The 16,134-nt window shown below is 49.1% G+C and overlaps 1 long non-coding RNA gene across 2 annotated transcripts; it reads left to right on the top strand.

Moving 5' to 3' along the window:
- Positions 1-10,925: 10,925 nt before the first annotated feature.
- LOC123351160 lies at positions 10,926-14,359 on the top strand. 2 transcript variants are annotated; one of them, XR_006573940.1, is made up of 4 exons: positions 10,926-11,061; positions 11,641-11,688; positions 13,001-13,117; positions 14,020-14,359. It is a non-coding gene; the product is annotated as an uncharacterized LOC123351160 (long non-coding RNA). The 2 variants fall into 2 exon arrangements; XR_006573939.1 differs by having other exon boundaries at positions 11,641-13,117.
- The last annotated feature ends 1,775 nt before the right edge of the window (positions 14,360-16,134 follow it).

Raw genomic sequence — 16,134 nt, 5'->3', positions numbered from 1 at the left:
AGGTAGAGAAGCCACTTTCACTAACTAAATACAAGAAATTACTAACCAGGAAACATGGTAATTGCAGCTTATTCCCTTGGTGTGTTGGAACCAGAGACTTTGCTCCAACTCGGATGAACTTGTCTTGGCACCATTTGGACATTCACGTCTCCTACTTTGCGTGGTGGCTCGGTAAGATGTTTGTGAAGAACACTGTGGTTGACTTTAAGAACAAGTCAGAGCATTTTCAATGGGAATGCACTCTGAATTCCAGTCTCATCTCCTGTTTTATCATTACTCACAATCAGACACATTAAATATAACCATGACACAAGTTTTTTCTCACCTACATTTTTAGCATCCCAAAAGCAACTATCTTTCTGTAACTTGTATTATTTTGACAGCAGGAGCAACAAAAAAATATTCCCTTTGTCCCCCACCTCCCCAAAATACATTAGACATCAGAACAGTCAGTGGTGGGAACTCACAGGTTTCCTGCTCCCCACCCCATGTCACTTCTAATCATGATATTTCTTGAAGATTAAGTGAGACCTACAAGTATGGAACACTTAACAGACCACTCTTGTTTCTCAGGTACATGTGGGCGCCTTCTGCTTTGTCTCTTTGCACCACAGCTTTGTTAATGAGTTTGTAGCATGTTTATATGTACAGATTCAAAGGTGCATGGGCCCCATATTGCACCTGAATGGCCCAGGCACTCTGAGGGTCATTCTAGTGTGCCTGTGTTACGCTGACTGACCCAGGGCCGGCTCCAGGCACCAGCCAAGCAAGCAGCTGCTTGGGGCAGGAAAAACCCTGGAGCCAGCCCTGGACAGACCCCAGTCTCGGCAGGTGGAATCAAACCTGGGATCTCTGAAACTTAGTGCATGAGCCTCTATTGCATGGGCTAAAAGCCCTGGGGCTCTTGGCAGAGGCTGTAGTAGACTCATCAATCTCTAGCTGGGCTGAAGGACAGAGTGCCACACCCAGCAGGCCTGGGTTTCACCGGCATGTTTCTGCTCACAGTCGGTCTGGCCCCAACTTGTTTTGGTAATGGGCATTGTATCCAAACGTAAGATTAGATCATTCTTACGGCATTTCAATTGCACCCACCAGTGTGGTTTCGAGGTACCAACCCTGGTAGTAAATCTGACAATGTCTCTGATTTTGTGTTTTCATGACTCTCATTTCCATAGTGAACATGAATGGTCATCCAAAGGAAGGATGGTCTTGTGGGACTCGAGATGTCTGGGTTCAAGCCCTGACTGCCACCGACTCCCAGGTGACCTGGGACAAGTCACCAAAGCCCAGCTCCTCAAAGGTATTTGGGTACCTAACACCCGTTGATTTCAATGTGAAAATCTGGGCCTTAATCCCTGAGCTCCAGTCCCCCATGTGTAGGATGGGGCTAATACTCCCATCCTTGCCCTGTCTAGCTAGATTGTCAACCCTTTGGAACAGGGACTACCTCTGACGAGGTGCACACACAGCCCCAGCATAACAGGGCCGTGACCTGGTTGTAGCCTAAAGGTGCTGCAGTGATGCAAATAACAGCAAACAGCAGCAGCAAAACCACTGGCGTGAACACGTTAAATAAAAAGTTCATATTAAATCAGGTCTGGTCTAATCCTAGAATTCAGGGAGATCTGGACTCTCTCCCTGAGATACAGAGTTTCAAACACGTTCTCCAGTCTCAGCGTTCTTGCACAGCTGAAGTTTTTCACATTCGCTGTGGACCCCACCCCTGTCTGCACATCTCTCTCTCATATCAACATCTCAGGTACTAAAGCATAATTTTAGTTCTCCTAGACAGCTGGTCTGTGAAATAGTTCAGGAACACCGATATTTGAGGGCTGAGAAAAATGAAAGTGAACAGTATGCGCAGTTATGTAAATCTGTTTAGTGAATGACCAACAAGAAGTGGATGAGATGAACTGTCAGTTACAACTATCTAACTCTTGGGTTAACTAACAAAATGCATCTAATACAAATCAACCAGGCAGGTTTTCCTTTACATCCCCAGTCATATTTCTATTTATTCTAAACACAAGAAGTGAGTTAGGGGACATTTCGTTCCAATTAGAGTAGGTTACATCTATCCAAGAAGCTGACAATTTACCAATGATCTAATGAGAAAAGTTATGATGAAGTAATTATGGTGATGAGAACCATATATTTAGCTTTCCCTGTTCAGTGCACTAGTCTAGTGTTAATCTTCTATTATTTTAGACCACATCGGTTTGTGTATTTTCCATAGGGCTCCGATGGAAATATAGATAATTTGCAACCTATAGATTTTTGGTGCAAAGAATCATTTTCTTACCCTCCTCAAGGGACTGCTATAGTTCAGGACCAATACTTGATTTAAAATAGTTCTTAAATTTTTATATTTGCAAGACACATAATACAACACAACTCTCTCCCCCCCACACACCCAATAACCATGGGTTGTACAAATCCTGCAGTGCTTTTGTTTGACTATAGCAAATTTTGCCAGCTGACAAGGGGAGCAGCAAATTAACTAACATGTTTCCAAGGCTGTCATAATATCATTGATGATGTGGGTGTATAACCAGGAAGCAAACAAAGCTGAGCCATAGAGCTTTTGCTTCTCAAGTAAGAGGAAAGGGAAACAATATTTGCTAACAAGAAAACACAAAAATTGCTAAGGAAAGGAATGTTTGCAGTGCTATTGTAGCCATGTTGGTCCTAGGATATCAGACAGAGAAAAGGCCAGCTTCCTCCAGGACACATCCAACTTCCCCCAGAAACCCCAAAACATTAACAGCCTCCCTAAGAACACCATCCTTACCACCAGCAATGTTACCTCCTTATACTGCAACATCCCTCACAATGACAGCATCACTGCCTTCCTCAAATACCTATAAGACAACGGACAACCTTCAGATATCCAACCCAAACATCACCAAACTCATCCATTTCATCCTCACCCATAACAATTTTACATTTCACAAGCACTTTGTCCAAACCATGGGAACAGCCCTGGGTACTAGGATGACTCCCCAATATGCCTACTGTTTCATGGGCCACCTTGAGGAAGAATTTATGGAAAAATATACCATGAAACCAATAATATATCTGAGATAAATTGATATTTGTATCCACTGGACAGACAACATATCCTGCCTCAGATTTCCACCACCACCACCACCCGTCCATTAAACTCTCTTTAAAATGCTCCCGCATCAGCATCAACTTCCTATCAGCTTCAGCAACAGAACCCTACAGACAATTATAGACAAGAAACCCACAGAACACCACCCTTACTTTCACAGATCCAGTAACCACTCCGAACACAAAGAAATCTGTTATCTACAGCCAGGCACTCAGATACTGCAGAATATACTCCAAGGAGAAAGTGTGGGATACACACCTTAACCGCCTTCACCAAATAAGGACACACCATCAGAAAAGTAGATCACATCACAGAACCTGCTTCAATGCAGAAAAAGAACCCCCCACCCAATCTGCACACCCCTAGTTGTCACCTACCACCCCACATTGGAACCCATATGGAGTATCATCAAACCGTTATAACCCATACTTAATGGAGACCACATGCTGAAAGAAATCTTTCCTGAGCCTCCTCTTCTGGCCTTCAAACAACTCCCCAACCTCTCCAAGCTCATAGTCAGAAGCAAATGCCTCAAGACCACACCACATCAACTCAAAGCAGCACCAGACTCTGCCAGAACAGATGCAAAATCTACAGACATCTCTCCACTGCTACGATGAATAAACCGCTCCCCAAACCAACCTTTTCAAGATCCATGGCTCCTAAACATGCCTATCACAATATGTGGTATAAAAGCCCCAATAACAACTATGTGGATGAAACCAGAGTCACTACACTCTTGAATGAACTCACATAGAAAAAAGGTAAGATAAAAATAACCTATCACCTCTGGGCAAACACTTGTCACAAAGTGATCACGCCATATCTGACCTCTCAGTCCTTATCCTCAAAGGAAACCTTCATGTTGTTGGTAGCCCATCGCTGACAATGATGAAAGTATTGTCGTAATTCTCATCTATGGCTACGCATGGACTCTGAAGTCTGAACCCTGATGCAGAGAGTCAGCTGCACTGACAGCATGGCAAGTCCATATCCATGACATTTGATGATGCAGCTCTGTGATGCCTTTCACGTGCAGTCTGGAAATGATCCTGCTCAAACCTGTTACATGCTGATCTCAGAGACCACCAGTGAGTCCTGTTCCGAGACATTTGCTCGAGTTCTTTGAGATTGATGCCAGCCCACTGGAGACTGATCTTCAGATTATCTTTGAAGTGTTTATATGGACGACCCTTATTTCTTTTACCTTGATTCATCTCCCCATACAGGATCTGTTTTGGGAGACGGTGGTCTTCCATTCTGATGACATGTCCAGTCCACCTAAATTATACTCTCAGTACATTTCCTCACTGCTGGTTGTGTTGCTCTCTCAAGGACCTTAATATTGGTCACTCTGTCCTGCCAGCAAATGCTCATTATCGAGCAGAGGGAGCGCATGTGAAATTGAGCTGTTTAATGTGACATCTATAAAGTGTCCACGTCTCATATCCATACAGGAGAGATGTTAGAGCCACTGCACTGTGTATCTTCAATTTGGTGGAGACAGTAATGTTGTGTTGGGTAAGGACTTTTGTTCAGAGTTGGCCAAGGGCCTGGCCAGCTTTACTAATTGTGGAGGCAATTTCCTTATCAAGGGAACTGCCACTTGAGATGATGCTGCCCAAATACTTGAACTGATCCACATTTTTCAGCATGTGCCCTGGATGAAGATGGCTGGTGCTGGGGCATTGGAATGAGGTGCTGGTTGGAACAAGACCTCAGTCTTCCTGAGAGTGATGGCGAGGCCAAAGAACTGGGAGGCTTTAGAAAACCTATCGACAATGACCTGAAGGTCGTCATGTCTATAGGCCATCAAGGCACAGTCATCTGCAAAAAGTGCCTCAATGGGAAGTCTCGCCAGTGGCTTGGTCTCAGCATTGAGTCTTTGAAGATCAAAGAGGGAGCCGTTGAGTCGGTAGCAGATGTATATCCCCTGATCCAATTCCCTTGTGGCATGGCTGAGGACACAGGCAAAGAACAAGTTGAACAGCACTGGAACAAGTACGCAGCCGTGCTTCACTTCATTTGAGAGAGGAAACCTGCACAACAGAAGTGTCAATTGCCCACTTCATTTTAAGTGGTTTCTTACAATATGTGTTAACCCCTTATGGTTTACAACCTATCCCACCACATATTAAACTGGGACACTCTGGTTCCCTTTCCCGGACCTGAAGAAGAGCTCTGTAAAGTTCAAAAGCTTGTCTTTTCTACCAACAGAAGTTGGTCCAATAAAAGATATTACCTTGCCCACCTGTCTTTCAAGGAAAGGAAGGTCATTTTCAAGATCTCAGCCACTGTAAACTAAATAAATCAAATGCTCTATTTTGGGGGCTTATTCTTAAGTAGTTAGGCCTTGTCTACAATGGCAAGTTTCTGCACAGTAAAGCAGCTTTCTGCACTGTAACTCCCAAGGTGTACACACGACCAAGCCACTTAGTGCGCAGAAACTGCACAGTTGCAGCGCTGGAAAAAAGACACCCCGATAAGAGGTGTAGAGCTTTCCGCGCCAGGGGTACAGTGCCACGGTGCCAGGGTAGACACCCTGGTCGATGATAGCGCTGCGATTGGCCCCCGGGAGGTGTCCCACAATGCCTGTTCTCGCCTCTCTGCTCATTGGTTTGAACTCTACTGCCCTGCCCTGCCCTCCGGTGACCAACCACCATCCCCACCCCTTAAATTCCTTGGGAATTTTGAAAGTCCCCTTCCTGTTTGTTGGTGATGCGTGCAGTGGTCTCAGTGCATCTTTTCAGGTGACCATGTCTGCTCCATGCACCAAGTAATCCCCCACTTGGACCAATGCTGAGCTGCTGGACCTCATCAGCATTTGGGGGAGAGCAGGCTGTCCAGTGACACCAACTACAGACAGATTTCATGATGCATGACAGAAAGGGGCCATGATCGGAACACATGCAGTGCAGGGTCAAAGTGAAGGAGCTGCGGAACACCTACCACAAGGCGTGGGAGGCAAACCACCGCTCTGGTGCTGCACCACAAGCTGCTGGTTCTACAAAGAGCTGGACGCGATACTCGGTGGCGACCCCACCGCTAAGGCATCATGCACCTTTCTGGACCAGCCTATATTAACGTCTGTGAAATGCCCACAGTGATCCACAAGCGCCTGGAGAACCATTGAGAAATACACCTTCCGATTAATGTACTCGACGGCTAGGTGGTCTGGTGCCAGAATTGGAATACGCGTGCCCTCTATCGCCCCTCCGCAGTTAGGGAAGCCATTTGTGCAAAGCCACAATGTCATGCATGCTGCCCAGAGTCACAGTCTTTCAGAGTAGGATGCGATTAATGGCCCTGCACACTTCTATCAACACAAATCCAACTGTCAACTTCCCCACTCTGAATGGTTAGCGACTGATCAGTAGCAGTCTGGAGTAGCCAGCTTCCACAATCACCACGCGCTTCTCCAATGACAGGGCAGCTCTCATTCTCGTGTCCTTGTGCCACAGGGCTGGGGTGAGCTCATCACGCAGTCCCATTAATGTGGCTTTTCTCATCCAAAAGTTCTGCAGCCACTGCTCATCATCCCAGACATCCATGAAGATCCCAACACTCAGTGCTTGTTTCCCAAGCCCAAAGCAGTGTTCCACTGTGGTCAGCAGCTCCGTGAATGCCACAAGCAATCTCGTGTTGCAGCTACAACGCGTGGCGAGATCAATGTCGCACTCCTCTTGCCTTTGTAATTTAAGGAATAACTCCACTGCCACTCGTGACGTGCTAGTGAGAGTGAGCAGCATATTGGTCAACAGCGCGGGATCCATTCCTGCAAACCGAAGAGGCAGAGCAGAGCGCGCAATACTCAAACCATTGAAAGAAGGTGCCAAATGCAGACAGAAGCACAGGGATTGCTGGGATGCAAAGCAATGCATCACAGGGCATTGGGATAGGGTGCCCTGCGACCCCCTCCACCTTCCCACAAGTCTTAGCGGCAGAAGAGGAAGAAATGCTCTGTGGGATACCTGCCCAGAGTGCACCACTCCGAATACCGCCGCAAGTGTGAATATGCTATTGCGCAGGCATCTGACAGTGTGAACACACAACAGCGGTTTCCCTTCGGCACTCTGAGTGGCGCTGTAACTCTGTCAGTGTAGACATACTCTTATACAGTAAGACAGGTAGGTTACACTCAAAACAGTGAGGAACAAACAGATCTATACAGAACCTTAATGCAGACTCACTGCCAAGCAGTGTACCAAAGCCTAAGGAGCAGCAAAGGGCCTGTCCAAAAATTGACTAATCATCAGTATTCTTCCCACGCTGTTGTTTCTTCGTGAGACAGACCTTTTTCCCATTCATGACACTGTGGACATCTTAACCAATCATTTTATATAGGAGGCATCCAGGGTTTCCAGATCTTCAACATCACTGCTAGCCAGTAATATGGATGCCGTTATCTGTGCCATTCCTTGACAAGGACGTCTGCACTGCTTCAGGGAGCTTTTCACACAAGAAGGTAGGAAATAGTTCTAACCTCGGCATTTCCATGAAAGATAGTCACATACCAAAGACCTAGGACCAGAGATTAAAGACTAGCTATTAAATCCTTGAACACCAATAAGCAACTGCCTGAAAAACAATGTTAACATTATGTGACCTTTTAATGTATCCCTGGAACCCAGCATTCATATCACATCCATCTCAGTGGAGGCCATCAGCCATGCAAATAAAGATGTTTAGGAAAGTAACCAACGTTTAATGCTCAATTACTCCTGGCCTAGCAATTATGATTTAGTGATACATAGAAATGTCAACCGCTCCAACCACAAATCAGCCCCGGGTTCCTCCATTCCATCGATAACTTTGTAAAGCATCCCACAAATAAAACAAACCAAGCTGTGCTTGTGGGAGGCACAGAGGTGCTGTTACACTGGCAGGTTTGTTTATTTCCTGAACTGGAAGCAGAAGAAAGGACAAGATGACTTTACTGTGGCCACAGGAAACCTTACCTGTAAAGTAAGAGCCCTATGCCCCACATTGTGGCACACATACAATGCTTAGCCCTCCTTCCACTGGAGAGTGTCACACAGAACACACCAGCAAGGGCCCCACAAACCACAACTCCTGGGCAGCCCCAGCAACAATGAGAGGGGAACTGGGTCTTGGGACTTTCTGGAGTGTGTAGGGTACAGACCCCCAGGGGCGGCTCCAGACCCCAGCACGCCAAGCGCGTGCTTGGGGCGGCAAGCCGCGGGGGGCGCTCTGCCAGCGCCGCGAGGGCGGCAGGCAGGCTGCCTCCCACAGGTGTGCCTGCGGAGGGTCCGCTGGTCCCGCGGCTTCGGAGGACCCCCCGCACACCTGCGGGAGGCAGTCTGCCTGCCGTGCTTGGGGCGGCAAAATCCCTAGAGCCGCCCCTGCAGACCCCCATAGCCCCCTCAGCACAGATATAAATCTCAGTGCAGCCAACGAGGCATGTCGGAGGTGAGTAACAACATGCCTGAAGGGGATGTGTGAGAGAGAGAGCGCGAGCGCACCCTACACACACACCTCACCAAAACCTGCCTCCCTATCTACACTGCAGTGCTTGGCAGTGCAGGGAAAGACTCTGGCAGTGGGGAACTGCTGAAGCTTTCCCCCACCGTCTCCCTGCTGCCAGAACCTTTCACGGACACACAGCTGTGCACTGCCGCATGGGCGCAGCCTGATTTTCATTGCAGAATGTAACTGTACCAACCCTACAGAAGTGGTGTGTCTTGCTGGCATTGCCTTAGAGAGGAGCCTCCCGCAACACACACCCACCCCGGGGGGTGTCAGGACTAGGAAAAGTGGTCCAGGTTAGTTAAGTTGTAGCTAACGTCGGCCTAAGCATGACTCAGCTTCTAGTTAGATACAGGGTAACACACTCTCTCCAGCTGGAGATAGTCAAAGTCACCCCTAGGGGTGAGTGATCTGAGGAGGTCTCAGCTGGACCAGGGCAGGGGCCACATTAGATGGGTGAGAAGATTTTTCTTTGACTTGGTTGGGGTTATCACAGCCCTTTTGCGGAGGTGTTTTACCTGCTTGGGCGGGAGGTTGGTAGTTACACGGAGATCCCCTGGGCAGCCCGTGCTGGATGCCCCCCGCTAGAGCCCCGTGATGGCGGAGATGAGGGTAAAGTGGCACTGCTGGGAGCTGCAGATGTGGACGCCTGTGATGGTTTGGCTCCCTTGGCCGCTGGGGTGATGGCCATGGGCATGGAGAAATAAGGAGGTTATAATATGGTGAAGCACCTTGACTTATGCTTCTGCCTTGCATCTCTAGTCCCCGTTTTCCTCAGCGTGTCAGTGAAGGAGGATCCCGGGCACCAGTTTGTGCTGACTGCCAAGAAGGTATCAATGATTTGGTAGGAGATAAAGCTCCTGCCTCGCATGTCTCAAAGGCTTGGCTAGGCGATACTGCAGGACTTGCTTTGGCACGGGTGGTACCAGACTGGTCCTTGATACAGTATGAACCAAAGGGAGACTGGGGAGGAGGCGGCGGCAGTGTGGCCAGGCAGTTTGCTGGTCAATATACCAGCTGTAACGTATCGGAAGAGGGTGGTATGTGAGCCTCTAGTGGTGTTCACGGTGTTGTGTGTTCCAGAAGCTGCCAAAAAGGCACCACTGCAGCAGAGTGTCTGTAGCCAGTCCTTGCAGGTTTGTGTCTAGCAAGTAAACATGGTTATTGTATTTCAGATCCAATTGTGCCCATATGGGGAGTTTCTTCATATGGTTTTGGCTGAACGGGAGCAGAGACTGAAGAGGGCTTCAAGGGAGTGTGTCAGGTCGGAAAATGGCATCGGGGTGGTAGCAGTGGGGCTGACTGGGGAGAGGGGACACAAAGCTTTGTTAGGAAGAGGGCAGAAATCTCAGTTTGTAGAGGAGGAAGTTAATGTGATACCTGGATTTTCCCCAGAGACATTCAGCAGCACAGCAGGGCAGGGAGGAATGGGACGCAGGGTAGCAGCCAGTCCTTGGGGTTTGTGGAACAAAAGGTGGCTGCAAAGTGGTGGCAAAAGGGGTAAATGAGTTGATGAAGAGCATGGGCCTAAGGGTCTTGGCTACTTAGCCATTGCTACTGCTCTCATTATGAGGGTCATGGGCACGTGTTTGTCTGACAGCTGTGGACACTCCACCATCAGTCATTTCATAACATGCAACTGCACATACATGATGCTAAATTCACTGATGTCATGGGGATGATGGAGACAGATTTTAAAAACTGGCAGTGTGTGGTATTAAAAACAGACTCAAGGAGGATGCACAAGACCACACGATTGCCAGGGTGACTAACTTAATGCAGAGCAATGAGTCCTTACAAAGAGCCAGCCCAAACTTTGAACTTTGTAGCACCTGCCATCCAAGGAGCTCAACACATTTTACAAACAACTAGTTCTCTCCACATTTCCCAGCTTTAACAATAGCACCAGCCAGGATACCTCAGCATCTAGAACAGACAAATTCCAGGCCTAAACTGGCCACTACATAGGACAGCTGTGAAGCTCTTATGGTTACAAAGCTATTTTATCCTGCTTGACATAAACATAACCATCAGTTTTCAATATTTAACGTGAAACTCTTATTTACTCCAACTCTTCTAGCAGAGGTTGAGATGTTAAAATGTGTCTGTCAAGCATGGTTAGAAATGAAGTAAGAACAAGGCTGTAAGGCAACACTGTTCAATAGTTCTGGGATTTAAAGGGATGCGATGCAAAGAGAAGGAAACTCGTGTACATCATCAGGGCCCCCAAATAACTTTATCTGCCTATCCAGCACACTGTGTACTTCCTGACACACGTGGTGCCAGGCCAGCCTGCTGGGGTCACAAGTTCAGCTGCTACAACCACAAAGGTTTCAAGTGACAGGAACAATATTAATTCTTCTCTTCCGCTGGTGGATGCAGGCAGTTAACAGCAGTGCCCTGAGATGTTAAAACCTACAAATCTACCAGCAACCTAGAAAGCAGAAACTGCACACAAGGTAACATTTTATACTGGTATTACCCACAGCTTCAGAAGCAGCCGTAGTCAGGAACAAGGCCTGCAAATAATCGACAGCTAATTTGTTGGTAGAATTTCACCTCTGTTTGCAAATGTAACATGAGTCCCAATTTGTTGTTCACCGAGTAATTGGTTTTTTTTTAAAGAAGAATTCTTGGTCACAAGCAGTTTACTGCAAGGACTGAACAATTAAATCTTGAGCTGTTTTGACAGGAGACACACCTACGATGTGACCTGATTGTACAGAACTCAGTGTCTGGTGCAAACCTCACAATTATGAAACCAATTTTGTTTACCATGAATGGTCACTTACAATTCATTGTTTCCTGTCACCAAACTGAAATCATTGTGGAATTGGGGATGATCACAACTGAAGTTAACTCAATTTAAACAAACCTGTTAATTGTAAAAAATCAGGCCTAGTGGAAAGGGGCTGGAATTCTAATTCTAGTATGATGGAGGAGGAAAAAAATCCTTCCCCAACACCTTATGAAGCAAAGATTTTGCTTTGTAGATTTTCACCCTGTTACACAACACTAAAATCTTTCTATTTCCACAGCTTCTATGGAACCCAATACAAAATCCTTTACTTCTATCTGATATTGAGGTGAGTGTTTCACATGGATTGCCTAAAATTTGGTTCTTGCTGGCATAACTGTCTCTCACTGGGTAATTACCAACAGTTAAATTACTGGAGGAATCTCTTTCAACATATCTAACTGTAGCAGATTCTCCACCAGGCTGGGAAGCAAAAAAGGCCCTCTAATTTACAAAGAATAACCCCATTCATGCCTCTCCTAAACTCACTCACTTTGTTACAGAACTAGCAGCAAACTGAAATTCTAGACATCAGCCTAAAATAAGCAATTGGTTCCAGAAAAACTGGAATGTATTTAATGGAAAAACTGAGATCTTTAAAAAGACAACCTTGTAGTGTGACCTTGAAAACTATCAACCTTTTGGACTATGCTGAGAAAGTTTAAGAAGCTAAGAAACCGGCGTCACTCACCTCATTCTGGCCAGTTTAGAACTCCCTCTCCGGCACGCCAGCATTTTCTCATGGGAAGAGGGACTGTAAGGACCGCCTTGCCTACATCTGCATCCTCTCCAGCCTGCACAGAGTAACGTCTGGTGAAAGCATGGATGGAGGACCACGCTATTGCTCTGCCGGTGTCCATAACAGGGACATGGGTCACAAATGCTGCTGGGGTCAATAGCACTCTGTTGGAGCATGTCATGAGTCTGTCAAGCAGTATTACCCCTGGGGCAGCGGAAGGCATGGTAATGCAGCTCATGATCCATTTTGAGAGGCTGAGTGGTGACTGGATGAGCCCTGGTACATTGTGTGTACAGGGTAAACAGCTGGGACAAAACTCGAAAGGCCTGAGTCCTATTGAGGTAAAAAGCTAATGGCTCAACTGATGTTGAGGGGTGGAGTTTTCACTCATCCCTATGTAAAAGCAGTTGCGGGAAGATCACTGGCAGGTAAATTGATTCGGATGGAAGTTAGAAACCACTTTCAGAAGGAACTTGGAGATGTGATCTCAGCTGCACCTGAGCCTTGTTGAAAACCACGTATAGTGGTGGAGGAAAGGCTGCCTTTGCTGCAGGAGTAACATGTATGAGCCAATGGGTCAATGACAGGATTGGCCATGCAGAGCTGCTGCAGAATGAAGCTTTCTAACAAAAAGGTCAAGTCTCTTGGTGGTTTTGTCCTCAGGGGTAGCCTTAGCTCTCCCGTCTACTCTTCTCATTCACTGTAGCTATCACTAACGACCCAGGTGTCAGGTGTAAACAAACTTCTCAAGCCCTTGAGATAGAACCTGATAGTTTTTGTTCTATTCTCTTAACAACCAGTGGAATGGAGGAAAGACTTTGCCAGATGGTTTTGGCTGGCTGCATAATGGTCTCATTCACAGGCAGCGTCACCACCCTGACATGGTGGGATGGAGAATGTCAATGAGTTTGGGGATATTCTCTTCCACTTGCTCCATGCGCATAGCCAAGGAGGCTGCTCTTCGCCTGTGGAACTCCAGGTACCGCCCCCCCAGTCATCTGGTGTGGAGGAGGAGGTGGGAAGGAGGAGGATGGCTGCAGTGGAGGCAAGGGAGAAATCTCCCTAAGCTGCTCTTGTAGTACGAGGATGGGTTGTGGCTTCAGGACTGGCTGAGTAAGTCCTGGGCTTGAGGGCTCAAAGGTTGATTGGCACCTGCAGAAGAAGGCTCCCTGGCAGAAGACTGACTTGTGTCAGGAAGCGCTGAAGTAGATCTGGATGCTGGCAGTATCCTGGGGGTGTTTTGGTAGCAGGCCCCAGGCATGTCTGGCCCCAGCATCCCAGGCTCTAGCAGACACCCTCTTCGAACCACACCAAGTGTGGGAACAGGAACGGGAGGAAGCGCTAGACTCCTGGTACTGGGCTTCCCGAGAGTCTGAGGAGGAGTCAGTGATGCGGAAGTGAGAGACTCAGTGCCAGAGGAGGCATAGAGGGTTTCCCAGCTGCTGGCAGAGGCAGCATGGATGAACCAGTACCGGCCCAAAGACCAGGCAGGAATGGGTACCAGGGCTGAGTAGTGAGTAGTGCGCTCCAGAGCTGAGAGCTCTGGTTGCCGTACCAACCCCGTACAAGGGTTCTGCATGGGGGGAGCATGGTACAGACAAGCTCAGCAAGTCTCTGGCCCTGCATAGGCCCACAGTGTGGTTGGGACGGACATGGGCTGTTGACCCGCAAACATTCAGGACAACTGCTCTGTAGCTTGTCTTGACGGTTCCTGTGAGGGCATCGATACTGATAGCTCGGGGCTGTCTGGATGAGCCAGTGCCAGGGAGTAGTGAGCTGAAGGGCATGCTCTGCATTCAGAGCCAGACTGGCCTTCTGCGGAGGAGTCCCAGACTCTGGACTTCAAGGAACTGGAGACCAATTTTTTCTTGTGTTTCTGAGGTGGGGACGGTTCAGAAGGTCTAGAGCCCTGGTCCTGGTGATGGAGATCTCTGCTTTGCTGGGAAGGCTGAGGGAGCCCTTCGGGGAGGCATTGCTGAGGAACTGCCCTTCAACGGCCAAGGGGTTCGAACACCAGCCTCTGGGCCGCCTCCAGGCACCTCCCTCAGCTCCTTTGTCCTGGTCTCGAAGCAACAACAAATGGAACACTCACCCCCAAAGTGACCCTCACCCAGGCCCCGAGACAGCGCAAATGAGGATCACCGACGGCTTTCTGCAGCCCACAAATGGCTTGAACCCTGGGGCCCTGTTAAGTGAAAAAAACAAAACAAGACCAAAATAAATTAAAGAAAATTAAAGCAAACAAAAAGTGAAAATAAAAGTAAGGTTTTCGAGCATTGGGGATGACTGGTACCACTAGGTGAGCCGTTCACAAGGGACACTAAATATTGGACCCCGTACGATGAGAAGGAACTAAAGCGGGGTGGGGGCGACTCTGCCCTTTACATTGTCCCTTCACAATAGAAGGAGCTTGATGCTGGGTGGGGCGTAGATGGAGGCTGGAGGCCCAGGTCTGGCATTGCGCGGTGTCTGGGAACCGCTGCTGTAAGAACCAGCCCTTTCTCCCAGGGCTTTCCTGACTGACGTCCCTTGCATAGACACCAAGATCCGGTGAGCACGGCCGCTGCTCGGAACTTCACAGAAAACTGCTGCCACTTGTACAAAATGACACATCTGTCCTTGGCCTTTTGTTAGCGCTGCCTCCAGCTTTAACTACCGGGAATAGGTTTAAACCACTCCGGTAATGAATCTTCTTTAAAATGTAATTCAGAGGCAGCATGGAGGAGAGCTGAGTGGAGCCCTTCTGCAGGACTCCTCCACACAGTGATTAGGTCCCTGGTCTGACTCACCTTGTGGCCACTGAAAAATCACATTGAACAACCTGAAAAATCGACCAACTACTGTGCTAATAAGCCTTCGCAAGGCTAGGGTTGCCAACTTTCTAATCACAAAACTGAACACCCTAACCCCGCCCCTTCCTGAGGCCCCACCTCCACTCACTACATTCCCCCCTCCCTCAGTGGCCCTAACCCCTCCCCCACCCTCACTCACTTTCACTGGGCTGGGGTAGGGGTGCAGGAGGGGATGAGGGCTCCATCTGGGAGTGTGGGCTCTGGGTTGGGGCCATAAATGAGGGGTTCAGAGTGCGGGAGGAGGCTCCGAGCTGGTGAAAGGAGTTGGCATGCAGGAGGGGGTGAGGGCTCTGGGTTGAGGCCATAAATGAGGGGTTCAGAGTGCAGGAAGGGGCTCTGGGGTGGGGCAGGGAGTTGGGGTACAGGAGGGGGTGAGGGCTCCGGCCAAGGGATTCGGCATGCAGGAGGGGGCTGCAGGAGGGGGTTGGGGTGCAGGAGGAGGTATGGGCTCTGGGCTGGGGCAGGGGTGTGAGGGCTCCATCTGGGGTCATAAATGTGGGGTTCAGGGTGCGGGAGGAGGCCCCGAGCTGGGGAAGGGAGTTGGCATGCAGGAGGGGGTGAGGGCTCCAGCTAGGGTTGCAGGCCATAAATGAGGGGTTCAGGGTGTGGGAAGGGGCTCTGGGCTGGGGCAGGGAGTTGGGGTGCAGGCTTCAGCTGAGGGGTTTGGGGTGCAGGGGGGCTCCAGGCTGGAGGATATGGCCGAGGGATTCGGAGTGCGGGAGGGGACTGCGGCAGGCTGTTTGGGTGCAGGAGGGGGTGTGGGCTCTGGGCTGGGGCCAGGGATGAGGGGTTCGGGGCACAGGAGGGGGGTCTGGGCTGGGGTGGGGCGTGGGCTTACCTCGAGCGCCTCCCGGTCAGTAGCGCAGTGGGGCTAAGGCAGGCCCCTTTTCTGTCCTGACACCACGCTGCACCTCAGAAGCAGCCAGCAGGTCTGGCTTAGGCGGGGGCCAGGAGGGTCTGTGCGCTGCTCTCGCCCACAGGCACCGCCCCCTCCCATTGCCCGCAGTTTCCAGCCAATAGGAGCACGGAGTTGGTGCCCGGGGCAGGGGCAGCTTGCAGAGCCCTGTGGTCCCTCCCTGCCTAGGAGCCGGACCTGGCGGCCACTTCCAGGGCACAGAGCGGTGCCGGGACAGGTAGGGACTAG

The sequence above is a fragment of the Mauremys mutica genome, chromosome 16 (genome assembly GCF_020497125.1).
Source record: "Mauremys mutica isolate MM-2020 ecotype Southern chromosome 16, ASM2049712v1, whole genome shotgun sequence".
Taxonomy (NCBI): domain Eukaryota; kingdom Metazoa; phylum Chordata; order Testudines; family Geoemydidae; genus Mauremys; species Mauremys mutica.
This window is presented reverse-complemented; position numbering and strand designations above follow the sequence as displayed.